The following is a 17,666-nucleotide window of genomic DNA, read 5'->3' on the forward strand; positions in this document are numbered from 1 at the left end:
GATTTGTCTGACGTCACTTCCGGTCAGCTGATGCGACCGGCTGCGAATAGCATTTTAGAATAGCCGCAGCCGGCTGCGAATATCAACGGCCAAATTCAATCAATTATTTGAGAACAATTTGTCTCGGCCCTTCGCTACATTTCTAGAAAGATTTTAATAAAGAAAACATTTTAAAGGGTATCGATATTTTCTCCGGAGAGCAGAAAAAAATCCGAACCGATCAGTTCAGAAATATTTTCCAATCTGATAAAATTTGTTGATTTAGCTTAAAGCGAAAACTGTTTTTCTTTTATTTACATCACGTGAAACAAAACAGCCAATGAGAAAGCTAAAAAAAAAAAAAGTCGTCTGCTGAATTCAAATAAACAGCTCAAATTCACAAATATTGGAAAAAATCTTAAATCCGTTTTAAAATAAATTTTACAATTTTTTCTTTTTTCCTGAGCCTTTCTGTTTTACTTATTTATTTTTTATTTAAAAATAAAATTCTTAAATATAACTACTCGAAAAATGTAATTCAAGCTCTAATTTTTTTTTTTTCAATTAAAGGAGCAAGGACCAAGGTTTCATTAATTCATTAAAAAAAAAAAAAACAAAAGAAAAAATAAACAACGTGGTTAAAAAAAAAGGTTTTAAACTTCGAACTTTACAGGTAAATTTCTAAAAAACACTACTTTTTTGTTTTAAATTTGAATATATTATTTACTGACCTTTTCTCTTCAATTTGTGATATATAAAACTTTGGTGAGTAAATTAATTATTTACTTTTTAATAGACATTTCAAAATGGGGGGGGGCGTGAATTAAAAAAAAAACGTTTGTCTAAAATATTATATTCGGTTTATTGGAAAGAGCATAAAATTTCATATTGACCCTAAAAATATCGTAAAAATAGAATCGATAGAAAAATTTTGATAGACTTTTAAAGTTTAAAAATTGAAAAATATGTAGTTCGTAAAATTCATTAGATTTTTAAAAAATAAAAAAATATTTCTATTACTTTTAAAACAACTTTAATAGTTTATTTTGGAAATATAATCCATAAAGAAAATAAACAACCCACTTGTAAAAGAGAAATTACGAGTTTTTTTTTTTTTTTATATTTTATTCGCAGTTTCGTGTTAGGGGTGTCAAAAATTCCTATAAAAATTCTGATACACGCCCGGTACGGTTTTCTTTTCTTTTCTAACCATATACCCCAATCCCACAGCAGAAAATAGTCCCCGGGGGTTAATACTATGCAAACGGTAAATTTGCGACAGGTTTGATTATCAGATTCGTTGTCAGCGACCTTGATTACCCCAACAAAAACAAATTAGAGTGGTCGGTATTCTGTTGTAGCGTATTAATTACCAAAATTTACAAACATTTATTATTCAAAAAACAAGGAATACAAGATAAATTGAATTATTTCTTATTCTTTCTTTAGAGACAAACGGTTAACAAAATAATTTTAGTTATTAAACTTACCTTGATGAATTTCTTTTGTCTCATTTGTTGTCTTTGTAAAAACATATATATATATATATATATATTATTATTATTATTTTTTTTTTTTTAGAAATTAGCTGTTAATTAAAGCAAATTAGATGCGAATTAAAGTTTGCATGTAGCGAAAATTGAAAGTGTCAACAGGGGAGATAATCTTTCTAACACCGACCATGAAACCACATCTCGCATCTGTGTGTTTGTGATCGATTTGAACTGTTAGTGAATAAATACTATTAAGTTGTTTTCAAAATAATAATTGCTTTTATATTTAAATTGATTCTACGAAGGTATCCGTTTTACTTTACTTGAATATAATCTTCAAAAAAAAAAAAAAAAAAAAAAAAAAAAAAATTAAAACTAACGTAGCAACCCTTCCTTTACACCGGTGGTGGCACACAACTTTCATAAGGATTATCTTCCTTGTTGACTGCTATATACCTTTGATTATAAAAACGATATTTAACTTTAAAATATTTACTTTAAGTAACAGCTGATTATTTTTGTTGCGAAGAAAGCAAACAGAACGAAAGAAAGACATAAAGGTAAGTCACTTCACTATCGAAATTGTTTTGCGATCATTTTGCGAATGGTTTTTGATGTTGAATTAAAAAAAAAAACGCTTTCGTTGTAAATCTTTAAATTTAAGGCAATCAAAACAGAACTCAACTTAATTCAGATAAATTTAGTTTTATTGCTTTTTTAAAACTCGGGCTTCCACACAATAATATTAATTGATTAGATTTTTTCAAGGTTTAGCACAAGACGATGACACAAATATTTTTAATTACAAAGTTGTCGGATCTTCTACAGAATTGGGACGAGATTATGTAGTCGATAAATGGAGTTTTCAGATAAAAACAATGGTTTCAACTGTTTTTTTTTAATCAATTCTAATAAGTTATAATGGTAATTTCCAAATTATGCAGTCGAAATTACCTTAATATTACTGAATTATTAAAAAATAAAAAAAAACTTTAATTAGCAAGTGAAAAATTGCCGCCATATTGTTTTTATGACAACGGAAAATTACCTCCCTTTTGTTTTTATCAAATTCTATGTTTTATTTTCTTTAATAAATTATTTTCGGTACTCATGCAGAGAGTGATCCGTGCTGAAATAATAACGTTATTATTTAAAAAGGCATTTTTTACATGGGGAGCGGATGGTGTTTCGTACCTATTCTGTACTTTAACCTTACAATTGAATAAAAAAAATAATAATTTACGTTATTACGCTAATGTTGAAATCGACGCCAGAAACCGTTTGCGATAAAAACAAAAAAATAAATAAAAAACGTATACACATTAATAATGGTTCTATGTTTTTATTTTATTTTTTTAAGATTAAAGTATGATGCCATCTTTGAAAATCGTCGATTATGGGCGCATATTTATTCGTTTAAAACGTGTTTTCTTTTAGATCTCATGAGCAATACCAGCCAGGTTTGAACTCGAAATGATTCATCATTTCATCATCTTAAAAAAGAAAAAAATATCGCATATGCACTTTTTTTTTTATCGTAATTTGTTTCCCATGGCGATCTCAACATTAGCTCATTATTGAATAGTCAATAAACAGAAACAAATGAAGAATAATGTCTGACGTACACCAGCGAGGCCACTCTAGCGAATTACGCCGCGTCGCCTCTGATGTTGTACGCAGCTCGTTCGAGGGAGCGTTTATTATTCCGAAAAGGAAAGAAGTTTGGTGTGTGTCAGTGTGTGGTGTGGCCTTTTTTTTTAATTATTATTTTGGGGTTGAACTTTGCGCTTTTTGGATTATTTTATTATTATATGTGTGGGGGTCGTCAAGCCTTTTTAGGAACTAACTTCCTCCACAAATAAATAAAAATAAAAAGAAGACTTACATGCAAAACAAACGGAGGTTTATTCACAGAAACCAACCATTAACAAATAAAATATAATTCTCTTTATAATGAGTTCAGAAGTCCTTTTTAAGTGTTTGTATAAAAAAAGGAGAATGTCTTTTTTTTTGTTGAACTGTTCATATGTTAAAACATGTTAAGAGAGGCAATAGGTAATGTTCGCCTGTGAAATTGTATGAAGCGTGCGGAGCGGTGAAAATGGAAGAGTGATAGTAATTTTCTGAACAATATAACAAGATTATAAGGTTTCATTTAAAAAAAAATCAATGTGGTTATTAAATAAAAAAGGTTTTAAACTTTGGACTATACAGGTAAATTTGCAAATGACTGTACTTTTTTTGTTTTAAATTAACTTATTTTATTTATTGATCTTCTATCTTCAATTTGTGATACATAAATTTGAGGTGAGAAAATTAATCATTTATTTTAATAGACATTTAAAAATGGGGGGTGAATTAAAAAAAAAACCGCTTGTCTAGAATACTATATTTGGTTTAAACCTGAAAATATCTTAAAAATTGAACCAATAGAAAAATTTTGATAGATTTTTAAAGTTTAAAAATTGAAAGAAATTCAACAGAATTCATTACGTAAAAAAATGGCTGCATGAACGCGTGCAGGCACTTTGTAAACACTATTTTTTTAAAAAATAATAGAAATATTATTTTTTAAACAACTTTAATAGTTTATTTTGGAAGTATATTCCATAAAGAAAATAAATAACCCACTTTAAAAAGAGAAATTGCGAGTTTCTTTTTATATTTTATTCACAGTTTTATGTTAGGGGCGTCAAAAATTCCCCCAAAATTCTGATACACCTATCAAATCACTGCATAAAAAAATCGTTATCGCCTATAAAACTTAAAAATTGCAATGAAACTCGAAAACAAAATGAAATTAACTTTATGTTCCATTTAAATTATTAATTTGTTGTTGCTTCAAAGTTGCTTTAATTCGAAAAAGTTGTAGTTGTATTAATAAAATTATTCTGGTGGACATACACGGGTGAGATCTCTATAGTGAAATATGCATTAGCTCTGATGTTGTACGCAATTTGTTTAAGGGAGCATTCACTATTCCGAAAAGGAAAGAAATTTTGGCGTGTATGGCTCTTTTTTTTTTTTAAATTTTTGTTATTATGTTTTTGTTTTTTTTATAGATATTTTTGGGGGGGGCCATGATTTGTTTTCAGACTGTCATCTGAACTGTCATCTAAGCTTCAGCCTCTGTCCCATCGACGAAATGTTGCATCCCTCTGCCTGTTCTACAAATACTTTAATGGTGGCTGCTCTGACGAACTGCAAGCACTTGTACCTCCTCGACGTGACTACCCCTGAGAAACCCGACAAGCAACTAAGTCTCACCCCTTTACAGTAGAGATCCCTAGATGTAAGAAAGCCTTTTACTCCAATAGTTTCTTCCCCAGAACTGCAAGTCTTTGGAACTCCCTTCCGGGATACTGCTTTCCCAACTCTACTGATATGCAGAAGTTCAAGTGTAATGTGAACAAACATCTTTCTACTCATCTCCCTTCTTAATGCCTCTGCAAATTGTCCCCGATAATAGCCCCCAACTTCAAAGTGGCACTTGCCTTGCTTGGGGTGAAGATTGTATAAAAATAAAATAAAAACAACAGAAATTGTAATGATAATAATAAAAAATAAGATCATAAAAATAACATTAATCATAAAATGATATTAATGATAAAATAATAATTATAATAATGATAGTAATAGCATCTATACTATAAATCTCACCTGTCTGTTTACATGTATCTATGTATGTCTGCCTAAAACTTTTGACAAAGGCGACGGATTTTCACGAGATCAGTATCATTTTGAAGCTTCACCCTTCGGACGACATATATAAAAAAATTGACTAAAAACATTAATTCCTTCACCCTCAAGTGCACACTTTTCTACTGGGAGGGTGCGCTTTTTTTTGCCGATATTTTCGAAAGTCAGCCCCTCTTTTCAATTGTCTAACCTTTATTTAAATTTATGTCACTTCCGCTTTGGCGATGAGTGCAACAACAAAGATGTCAGGGTTTTTTTTCACATTCTTTGCTTCCTTCACGGTACGGGTTTGAATCTGCCTGCGTGCGTGCCTACTAACACTTTTTTTTTTTTTTTTTTTGCTTAGCACCCACCTCCAAACACATGGGCAACGCCGGGCACCCAGGCTAATCATTAAAGAAAGTAAAAATAAAATATAAATCAGGATAAAACACTAAGAATGGTGGATAATAAAATGATGAAATAATAATGAAAGCTGATAAAAATTGAACAGCAATAATAAAATGTATGTAAAATACACAATGCAAAAATTACAAAAATAAAATTAAAGTAAAAGATAGAGTAATAAGTAAGGTAGCAGAAAGTAGGGAAAAATATAAAATAAGTAATAATGATTATTGCCATAAGAAAAAAAAAATTCTTGTCTCAAAAATTAAAGCTATTGTGCAGAATTTGAACCAGACATAATTAACCATCCACTTGGTTTTGCTTGGAATATGATGTTACGTGCTCAGGTTTGACTGAAATCTGACATAAGATGCCGATCAAGCAATCAATACATGGCAAAGGAGCAGAAGATACTAGAAGAAAAAATCATTAAATTAAGTAAACAACACACCTTCAAACAACCGTTCATAACAACTTTATACAAGATATATATCTCCACCTTGGATCAACGGCCGCAGACGCCAGGAGCTTCTGAACAGTTAACTTTTCAAGTTTATGTGGAGACAAAAATTTGGTAATGATCCTTTTGTCGCTACCTTAAACCATATATCAGAAAATTATCCGGTTGGCAAAGTTCCTTCCACATCTATCTTTTCTAACCCCACTTTGATGCGATCATAGAAAAGTCAGCCTAAACCTAAGGCAATATGCTGACTAACTTAATTTAATTTAAAAAAAAAAAAAACAGTTAACCAACCCCACAGAAAAAAATTGTTCATGAAAAGAAAATGACAAAAAGTTTACTTTATGTTAGTTACAAAAAAATAAAAAGAAAAGAAAATAATACATGAAAAACGTTTTAACTTTTGTTAAAAAAATATGAAAAACACAAAAAAATTATCTTATTTTTCCATTTTGTTTGACAAAAAAAATGGGGTGAAAAATTTGTGTATATTTTTTTCAATTAAAAACTTCATTACAAGAATAAAACAGAAATTGGTATGGAAGGTTGTTGTTTCTGTTTTTATTTTTGTTGTATTTTTCTGGTATTTTACTATATTTAAATGTTTTCTTCAGTATTTTCCTTGAGTAGTGTTATTACACTTTGATAATCGGTGACGCTCAGCGAAAACCAGCAATTGATATCATGTTCTGAGCAAAGCCATGTGGCCAGTTCGTTAAGTCTGGTTCAAATTATGCACAACTACCAAATCATACTGCATGATATATGCTTTAGAATTCGCCACTTACCACTAATTAATATGATTCTATTTTTTTTTTTCATCTTTCACGTCTATTTCTTAAAGAGCATGTCTGATTTATTCCCGGCTACTTTTTCTCTTCTTTGCTCCACCGATGTCTTCAACCCTTACCCAACCCACTTTTTTGTTTATATACGCCTCCCTCTTCCCAGTCTGTACCCCACTTACTCACTTTCATCTTTTTGTCTAATGATTTTCTAGTAAGTCCCTTCACCCCCCCCCCACTGTTAACCTTGAATTACACTGGCAGTCCCATTTTCTTTTTCTTTCTTTTTTCTGGAGTATATATGTCACATAACCCCTCTCCCCCTCTTTTTAAATTTTAAAATATTTTATTTTAAGTAAATGGAACTTTGTCTTTTTCTTCATTTGGAGACCAGTTTCTTCTGTGGAAAGCAACTATTTATAAAGTGGCCTGACAAGGACATGTAGTTTTAACCGACCATCTGTCCAAAACATTAGAATGTCCAGTGTCACATCCTTGCAAATTTGTTTATATTAATAAAAATATGTTGCCCTTCTTTTACCTATAACCTGGTGTGTATGTGTGTGTATGTATGTATATATATATATATATATATATATATATATATGCAGAAGATATGTGTCGAGCAGCACCGGGGCCTCTACAACACGTTCGTTGACCTGACCAAGGCCTTCGACACTGTCTGCTGAAATGGCCTCTGGCAGATCATGGAAAAATTTGGTTGTCCAGACAGGTTCATCGCCATTGTCAGGCAGTTCCACGAGGGCCTGACCGCCCGTGTCCTGGATGACGGCGACCCCTCAGAACCCTTCTCTGTGACCAATGGAGTCAAGCAGGGCTGTGTTTTAGCCCCGAAGCTCTTCAGCATGGTTTTCTCTGCCATGCTCCAGGACGCTTTCAAAGACAGTCACTCTGGCATTGACATCAAGTACAGATGTGACAGGAAATTATTTAAGATCAGGCGAATGCAGGCAGTCATGAGTGAGGGAAACCATCATCAGAGACCTTCTCTTTGCCGATGACTGCGCCCTTAATGCCCCAAATGAGATAGAGATGCAACGTCAAATGGACGGATTCGCCACCAGTTGTGACAACTTTGGTCTCACCATCAATACAAAGAAGACAGAAGTTATGTACCAACCCACCCCAAGAGATGCATACCACGAACCCGGCATCACTGTCGAAGGGCAGAAGATTCATGCTGTAGAGCAATTCACCTACCTTAGCAGCACCCTTTACTGCACCGCCAACATTGACATTGAGGTTAACCATAGGACCTCCGCAGCAAGCAGTGCATTTGGAAGACTTAGAGACAATGTGTGGAAGAGGAGAGGCATTACACTCGCAACCAAACTGAAAGTATACCGAGCAGTCGTCCTGGCAATGCTACTCTACGGCTGTGAAACTTGGACGCCATATAAAAGACATGAAAAACAGCTGAATGGCTTCCACCTCCGATGCCTCCGTAATCTCCTCAACATCCACTGGCAAGACAGAATTCCTGACATAGAAGTCTTGAAGCGTGCGGGGCTCCATACCATCACCACCATAATCCGCAAAACCCAGCTCCGGTGGGCAGGCCATGTCTATTGCATGCCTGATGGTCGAATCCCCAAACAACTCTTCTATGGGGAACTCAGCCAGGGAAAGCGGATTGCAGGAGGCCAAAAGAAACGATATAAAGACTGCCTGAGAACCTCCCTCAAAGACTGACATCAGCCCCCAGTCTCGGGAGAGTCACGCTGCAGAACGTTCTGCCTGGTGCTGCGCCATCAGCTTGGGAGCCGACAGGGCAGCGGATCAACGCATGACACACGACCAGCAGAAGCACAAGAGGAGGAAAGAGAGGGCTGCCTGTTCACAGCCTGCCGATACCGCCTTCACATGTCCAGAGTGTGGAAGAGTCTGCCAAGCACGGATTGGCCTCATCAGCCATCTCAGGACCCACCGACTCCCGACGCCGAACTGATTGATACCTTGGTCATCGTCAACTTCGCCGGACGAGCAAGAAGAAAAATAATAGGAAGAATATATATATATATATATATATATACATATTACGTTGTGAGATAGTGTTTATATAGAAATGTGTTACTAAATGTCTATTGTGGCTTCACTATCTGAACCCTAAGTTATCGGGTTGCAGTCTAATTATGTTCCATGTGGTGTGCGTTTGTGTCAGACATAACATAAACACATACATGCATTTCGGCATACCTCATCAACTTCTCAACTGCATCGTTGATCTTTTGGTCCACCTGGGAATTTCATCTGTTCTTGGATGGAAGCTGGAACCTGTGGACGAATGCATTTCAATTCCAACATGATGGTTGGTTTTATATAGTTTTTTTTTTATTACTTCCCAGTTGTCGGTCACAGAAGAATTGGAAGTGAATATCTTTGCTTGGGTTGTTAATTCTAGTCTCCATTTTTAGACACGTCAGTTCCCTCTGTTGTGTAGCGGGTTAGGGATTCATATTGGAGCAACATTAACTGGGACTCAGAACAGATGATGATAATAATGAGGGTGACATTTATTACAGACTGGGATGATTCTTGGGGGACTTCATATTAATATGGACTGGGAGATATGATGCAACATTTCTTAACACATAAAGCGGGAAGGAGATACATTATTGTTGATGGTGAGGAGGACACAATACTTGGAAGGCAGTTATACAAGAGTTTGTTTATAGATGAATATACAAAACACATTTACCTTTTTGGTTGTAAAGACGACACAAGACAACAGTTACAAAATATAGATGATTTCTTTATTCCCAAACCAGCCAGTTGGTGATGTCAGGAATTCAAGCCTTTTCAACTACATGGTCTACTCTTCTCCCTTCGCCTCTAAGGATCTCCCAGTCTCCAACTGACTATCACTGTGTGTGATCTGCTCCGATTATCTGATCCTAATCAACTTCCTAACTTCGAACCCTTGATTCATATATTGAGATATCTTTGTTTATGATGTCAGAAGTGTGTTTCCCAACATGTCTAACTTTCACGTGGATTTGCATATGTCTGTCCAAACACTTTTGGCAACAAATAATTCCCAATTCTAATTGTTTAATATCTAACCTATTTTTAAACAATATTTTAACTCACATTGTCCATTCCTTTAAATGACATATTTAATATCCAGTTATTCTAAAAGAATGGACAATGGTTTTTATCCGACATAAATAATATTTAGCTATTTCTAAAAGAATTAACAATGGACTGCATTCCTAGGATTTCAATCATCCACTTGCCTACAGGGTTCGAGTCTAGCCTTTTCCTAGTATCATTTTTACTTATCTAGTCTGCCTTCTTACATGAGAAGGGGACAGCCCTTCTTATCTAACACCTCCCCGGTGAGGGGGGACGACCTGTTAAACCATTCACTCTGTTAAACATCCTCTTTCCAACTCGTCTATTCTCAGCTAACTAGAACACGTGATAACAGAAATGTACTTCCAATGCTGGCCAACTTTCTTCTGGTGCAACTTGTCCAATTTACACTTCAACATGTTTTGACAACTTTTATCAAAACACAGCTTCACATTTCATCTCTTGTTTACTTCCAATTAGATAGACAGATAGATCGATAAACAGATACGAAGATAAATACATTGACAAGCAGATACAGAGATAGATAGCTAGATCGATAGATAGCTAACAGTAATTTCTCTTCTGTTCAACAAGTATATAATATATATATATATATATATATATATATATATATATATAATTCGAAACTTAGATATATCAAATTCACATTCCCCCACTAATTGAACCTATACACCCTAGTATGTTTAAGATTTGGAGTAACCATTACATATGCATATGAATACCATCCTTTCCTATATCTCAACACAGACAAATCTCCACCTTTATTGGGTCTTATTTACATATAACTAAATCTTTTTTTTTCACATCTGACAAAACCTCCTGATTTAACTCTCCATAACAAAGAAAACCTGATATTGTCATTTCAAACTTTACTTTTGTATAAGCTGTATCGCCTGAAGAGGTCTCTAGTTACTACTAGCTAACTAACCGAAACATGCTCATGTCATGATTGTGTAGCAACATATTACTGCTTATGTAAAAACAAATAAAGAGTATACCCTGCTCTACTTTGGTATTGAGCACTCTTGTATTCACCTTGTTACACTTCATTTATTACTTAACCTCTGGAAAACAATAACCTCAGATTATATATATATATATATATATATATATATATATGGCGATTAAGCTACACTGAATATTCCGCATTTCATCCACTCTAGCTGAAGAGTCCTAGAGTGGATGAAACGCGGAATATTCAGTGTAGCTTAATCGCCATATATATTTTATAACTTACTAACTTGCTCTACCTACATATTGAGCACTTTTGAAGTAAATACTTAAAGTTTATGTATAAATTTATACTTTCGTATATTAATTTTATTTGAGTAAATGAAGTAGCTATATATATATATATATATATATATATATATATATATATATATATATATATATATATATATTAGTACTTACTTACTAGCAAAGACGCCCAGTGTTGGCCGGTTGTAAAATATGTTTAAATATATCTTAATTTATGCAAATTTCATATTTATCATGATAGAGTCAATTATTTTGTATATTGTATCCAATAGTCATTATTTCAAAAGTAAAACAAGTATAATTTGAGTGCCATCAGCTAGAATTGAAACTGAAACAAAATATAACAAAACAGTTTCATGATTGAAACTATGTCTACAAGTAAAGCAAAAACTGAAGTTTGTTTGTATTCAGTATGCTTAGACTGTGGAAAGAAGTGTGAATTTTATTAAATTCAAGTTGGTTTCCATGACGACAATGTTTTTATAGATAATATGCAAGCAAGGGCAGTCGAATGCTCCACAGAGTTTTATAATTATATATATATATATATATATATATATATATATATATATATATATTGTCGTTATTTAGTGACTAAGCCTGTGTCATTACGGTCTGGGCTATTGCCAGTAATGGATACAAAAGGCTAAAAATTATATGACTATGCTTAATAGTCGATTTACTTCTGCCAAGGTTAACTTTTTCAATTTTAACCCCGTAGTAGCTATATCTATGAGCTAAATCCCAAATCGAAAGTGTTTCCGATGTCCAAATACCCTATATATCAAGTTTCAATCTGTAGACCAAATATGCAGAGAGGAGTTTGGTAGACACGTTTTGCACACACAGACAAAGGCACTTTCAACTTAATTCCTTTGTGCAAAATTACATAGAATTTAAGTTTAATAGTCAAATGAAACCATTTATCTAATAAGAAATCATAAAAAAGAATAATTAATTAATGAAAGCTTGTTTTTCAAAGGAGCATGCAAATTAATCAATATTCATGAAGTCCCCCCACATATCCATGACTGAGTATATGAAACAATTCGTTTTAATACTTTTTAAATAGAAAAATAAGGTTTTTAATCTTAATGTTAGAGCAAGAAAAAAAAACATACTTCATAACCATATATATCATATAAAAGTGGCAAATGGTAATTACTTACTGCCAAAGTTCATGATTATCACCTTGCAAGAGCCAAGGACCTCCTCAATAAGATCAAATACCCACTCGTTTCAGGGATTCTAAACTTGTTCTAAAAAATATTATGTCAAAACCAGTTGCACATCATGTTGAACACCATTTGCTACTCTACACTCTGCACAAATGCATTGTATGCATTCTAATGAAATCTTGTAAGAATTGAAATTGATTTGACTTACCGGGTGTGGGTCGGAGGGAAGTAAAGACACTGAACTGCTGTTTGCCGTTACTGAGAAACTGGGTGTCTATTTCCTACTAAGTTAAATAGACATTCTAATCTCGTTGGAAATCACGTTGGAATTCTCGCTACTGAGAGTTAGTATGTATAAAAGGAGTTGTCTCACTATGGGTTAGTGATTAGTTAAGAACCTAGTTACCTAGCTTGCTAGTCGGTTGGCGTCTCTTAGACTGATTACTTCGTTACTGTTGTTCGGCAAATGTTACCTGTTAATTGTTACCTTTACAAGGAAAGAAAAGACTGCTTGTAAGCAATGTCACCATTTCGTTGCAAGCCCTTACTGCCTTTTCTTACACCCCACATCTTCTTGTTGGTGAAATAATCCCAACAATCTATCACTAAGAAAAGTAGTCGTTGGTATCGAACAAAATATGCAAATTGAATTGTTATTTTATGAAAATAAAATTTATTTATTGTTGGAGATAATAAATGTGAAGAAAAATGTTACCTGTTTCATTTTTTTAATAATTGTTTTTGTCCCTATTTACATTGCCTCCCCACGGGACAGAGTTAGACACCAGGGTCATTTTTTAACGTGGAGAAAAGGAACAAAAATAAAAATTGTCTCAGTCGTGAAGGATTTCCCCTTCACTGACAGAGAACAAGAAATTGAAGTGCAGCATCTGAAGACAGATACTACACATTGATCTTGTCCCAAAGGCCAAATAATTGTTTTGGTCCCTACATTAATTATGGTCATATATTTGTAATGTACGTCCATTTCAATAACCCCAAAATGCATAAACATTTATTTAGTATACTAATTTGCATTGATTTCCATTCAATTTCTGCATTGACACTTTCGAAAGTTTTATTTTCTGTAATAAACTTTAAAAGAAACGCTACTTTTTAATAAAAATTGCAATGCATTCCAATGATATAAAATAACAACGCTTGTAATTTCATTATATTCACTTAATTTAACAGCATTTAGGGATGATCTAATTAAAATTGTGAATATTATATATCCAAGATAATTTTCTTGAACATTTATAATTGCTAAACGCTGCTTGTAACATTGAGTATTTTATACTAAAAATTCTTCTATTTTATTTACAAGTTTGAGAAAGTTGCAAAAAAAAACACTGTTATAATCAGTATTATTTGAACCCATAAATCATCTTTTATAATTTACAAATAAATCATTTGTTTACTTGCCTCCCACAAACTAAAGTTTAACGTTTTCAGTTCGTTGTGGGAATTCACTTAATGGAAAGTAGACACTGGTAAAGAATTTATGTGCTAATTGTTGTATAATAATTTGTAATAGAAAAGTTTTGATTAAAGTTCTTGTCTTATATCAAAAAGTCTTACTGTTTTTTTGTTTTTTTACTGTATATGAAAAATACAATAAACATATATTTAGACAGAATAATTCATATTATTTTAATTTTTAAACACGGTTTACATTAAATACTTAAAAAAATAAAGTAGAATATTATTTATAAATAAACTCTCGGTTGTAACACACAAATAGCAATTCTTAAATTATTAGGGAGTTAACTGCAACAATAGCAGTTTTGACTCTGTTTTGAACATGTTAAAAATAAAATTATATTAATACAATATGAACATTATTTAATGTCATATAACTTTTTTTAATACACATCCTTACATCAAATAAAAATAATAAACTTGCAATATGCATATTGATTTTCAGGAAAATAATTTTGCTATTATAATTTTTCTGCTTTTAAATTTTGCTCAATATATGTCTGAATACTTAAATTTTTATTTATTCACAGGGAAAGGAAACAATAGAGAAAAACGCAAGAATCCTATGCACATATGTAATAGGAAACTTATTCTGAAATCTGTCAATACACATTTCCAAATTTCTGTTTAAAAAGAACGATGAAGCAATGTTAAAGAAAAAATCATGTTGTAAAGCGTGAAATCACAAATTACATACAAGAAAATTGCATTTAAAGATAAAAATGAATAAAAGCAGTGTGAAAAAAGCTCATTTTTGTTCTGTGTGTAAGGCATTATTCCCAACAACATCTCAATTAGAGATACACATTAGAAATCACACTGGGGAAAAACCTTTTTCTTGTAAAGTGTGCGACTCTTCATTTATAGTTTTCGATGCTTTAAAACAACACATGCGATGTCACCGTGTCAAAAATCATTATTCTTGTGAAGTGTGTGGCTCATCATATAATTACAAATCAGAGTTAACAGTACATATGCGATCTCATACTGGTGAAAAACCTTTTTCATGTCAAGTGTGTGACTCATCATTTAAAGAAAAAGGTACTTTAAAGGACCACATGCGAACTCACACTGGAGTGAAACCATTTTCTTGTGGTGTTTGTGGTGAATCATTCACACACCGAATTAGTTTGATGTCACATGTACACATCCATACTGGAGAAAAACCATATTCTTGTGAAGTGTGTGGCTCATCATTCACACGAAAAACAAATTTAGTGAGACATACTCAAACACACTCGGGAGAGAAACCGTTTCTTTGTGAACTGTGTGGCTCATCATTTGCTCAAAAAGCAAATTTAACAAAACACAAGCGAACTCACTCTGGATATAACAAAACATAAGGACCTAAAGAATGATTTAAAAACAACATGGTGCCTTAAAGAAATAAACATTATACCAGTTGTTATAAGAGCAACTAACCTAATGAAAAAAATCTTAATACTTGGAAACAATCCCTGAAAGACCAAGCTGGCATGAAATGCAGATAGCAGCCATAAAGAGAACAATGTTTATCCTTAAAAGAGCCCTTGGATATAAATTCAAGTCACAATGAAATCAAATGTTAGCCCCAGGACGGAGCCCCTTGATCTCTTAAAACTAACCAAAGAAAAACAATAAGAAATAGAGAAATCCATCTCTAGCTAGAACAAAATTATAAGAAAATTAAAAAAGAGAAAAACCTTATTCTTAAGTTACTCATCATTTATACATTAATTTAAGTTAATTCAAGTAGAACATGCGATATAAGAAAAATAATTGTAATTTTCTAACTGAAAATGCCTGTCATTCCACGTCATTTAATATTAAGTGGAAGAGGATAATCTTGACTTAACATTTGAATATCTATTTATTTCGTATAGAAATCTAGTGTTAGTTCCAGAAACAGGCCCTTTAATTTCTGTGAATCTTCTTAAAGAAAAACAAAAAATATTGATTACCTGCAAAGTTTAATCAAGAGTGTCATATGAAAACAGGAAAAATCAGGATGGGATATAATCACCATCAAGTTAAAGCATAGTTATTACTGATGCATTTCATATTGAGTGACCACAAGATGGCATCAATAGCACAATATGAAAACCAGGAAAATATGAACAGGATATAATCACCACCGCCTGGAGGCATATTCATTACTGATGCATATAATATTAATTGGCCAGAATGTAACATTAATCTGAAAACTAGCAAAAATGTGGACAGGATATATTCACTACCAAATGAAAGCATACCATGCTTATATAAATGGAATCAATACATTAAGAATCTGAAGGACAACAAATAAATGATGATGTTAAAATCTCATTACATTAAATGCATAACTCAACAACTAGTGTTTGTTTTTCATTGTAGTTTTCAACTGAATCTGCTGCATGCCTTGTATTTTCACCAATTATATTGAAGTCACAAGTGTGTCACAAGATGCCGTCTATATTAACGATTTGCTCTTTGTATAGAGAAACCGTCAGGTTATTGGACCTTTTGCAATTACCTTATGTCAAGACCAACTGATTCAAGGATTGACTGGAAGACAGCAATATCTACTCGTGTGACGATATGATTGACAGTGACATGTTTAGAGAATATGTACCTGCTCAAAGGTATACATTTTTAAGTCAAAAATTATTTACTGTTTGGATTGCGGTTTTTCAGTTTAAATGAAGCATTTATTAAAAGGTAATTTTTTATATAAATTATTATAAACTGGAATTATATGCATACTTTAAAGAGAGAATTATTCTTGTTGAAAAAGAAGATATGTTGTGTTATATTTTTTCAATTCAATATTTAATGAACACTGTTTAGTTTTATTATTTGTTACCCCAAAAATCAGAAAAATATATTTGAAAAAAGATGAATAACCGTAAAATATTAGGCTTAAAAATCACCACTTAGCAATTGAGATAAAAGTAATCACAAAATTTTCCCACTCAGTTTTAAGCTAAAAGCTTCAGTGTAGCCAAAATAAATTTATTTTAATGTTAAAACTGCTTAAATAAAAGAGCTATGGTAAAGTTCAAGTTCCGTATGTGAAGGATTTCTGCAAAATCATTGACTATGGTTTTATAAGCGTGTGTGTGGTGTTAAGGTGCCTTTTAGAGAAAACAGAATGACAATAGTAATCCACATGGAAAACAGTCCCCACCAGAAACAAAGTGTCGAATGGTTAGATGACTTGAGTAAACAATGTCGCATAGGTAGGTATTAGGGTGATGACATGAGAAGGACAAATATTGGACTGACGGCATAATATAGGTAGTTCCCTGTATGTATGTAGAAGAACATCTCAACTGGATAACATATTCTTGCACCAGGTAGTCACTAAGCAGTGACGAAGTCCCTTTTTTTTCCATTTATCCCTCCCCCCACCCACCCACATGTCTTGGTATGATTTCTCCATAAGAAATAGAATTCTCTGAATCAGTGTCACTATACATCACATAGTTCTCTTCTAAGAATCTTGGATATCTTCAGATCTGTGAAAACCAGCACAGATCAGTAATTTCATCAGGAACTATTCCCTGGTAGGAGCCTTCTTCCATTGGATTCATATAGTCTATTCTGTCATTTTGCATGCTTGTGTGTCTTTATGTTTAGAAAAGTCTGATTGTTTATCGATTAATGATTTGGGTTCAATATATTTAGGACTATTTCATTTTTACTTCTGTTTCCTTTGTTTTGATCGGTGGTGTGATGGTTAGAGTGTTGTTCAACTTTGATATCACATTTCTTTACTTTATACCTTTTCCCCCTAAACTGTCTCTCCATTAACACAGTAGAATCTCCACCTTTCATCGCCATATATCTACTATTAGTTTTAACC

At 32.7% G+C, this 17,666-nt stretch overlaps 1 long non-coding RNA gene across 1 annotated transcript; it reads left to right on the forward strand.

Annotated features, from left to right (window-relative positions):
* The first annotated feature begins 1,586 nt into the window (after positions 1 to 1,586).
* LOC145277465 (uncharacterized) lies at positions 1,587 to 16,172 on the forward strand. The gene is made up of 2 exons (XR_013868142.1): positions 1,587 to 2,032; positions 14,374 to 16,172. It is a non-coding gene; the product is annotated as an uncharacterized LOC145277465 (long non-coding RNA).
* Positions 16,173 to 17,666: the final 1,494 nt, after the last annotated feature.

Source organism: Euprymna scolopes, chromosome 6 (assembly GCF_053919585.1).
Source record: "Euprymna scolopes isolate OS-2025 chromosome 6, ASM5391958v1, whole genome shotgun sequence".
Classification (NCBI taxonomy): domain Eukaryota; kingdom Metazoa; phylum Mollusca; class Cephalopoda; order Sepiida; family Sepiolidae; genus Euprymna; species Euprymna scolopes.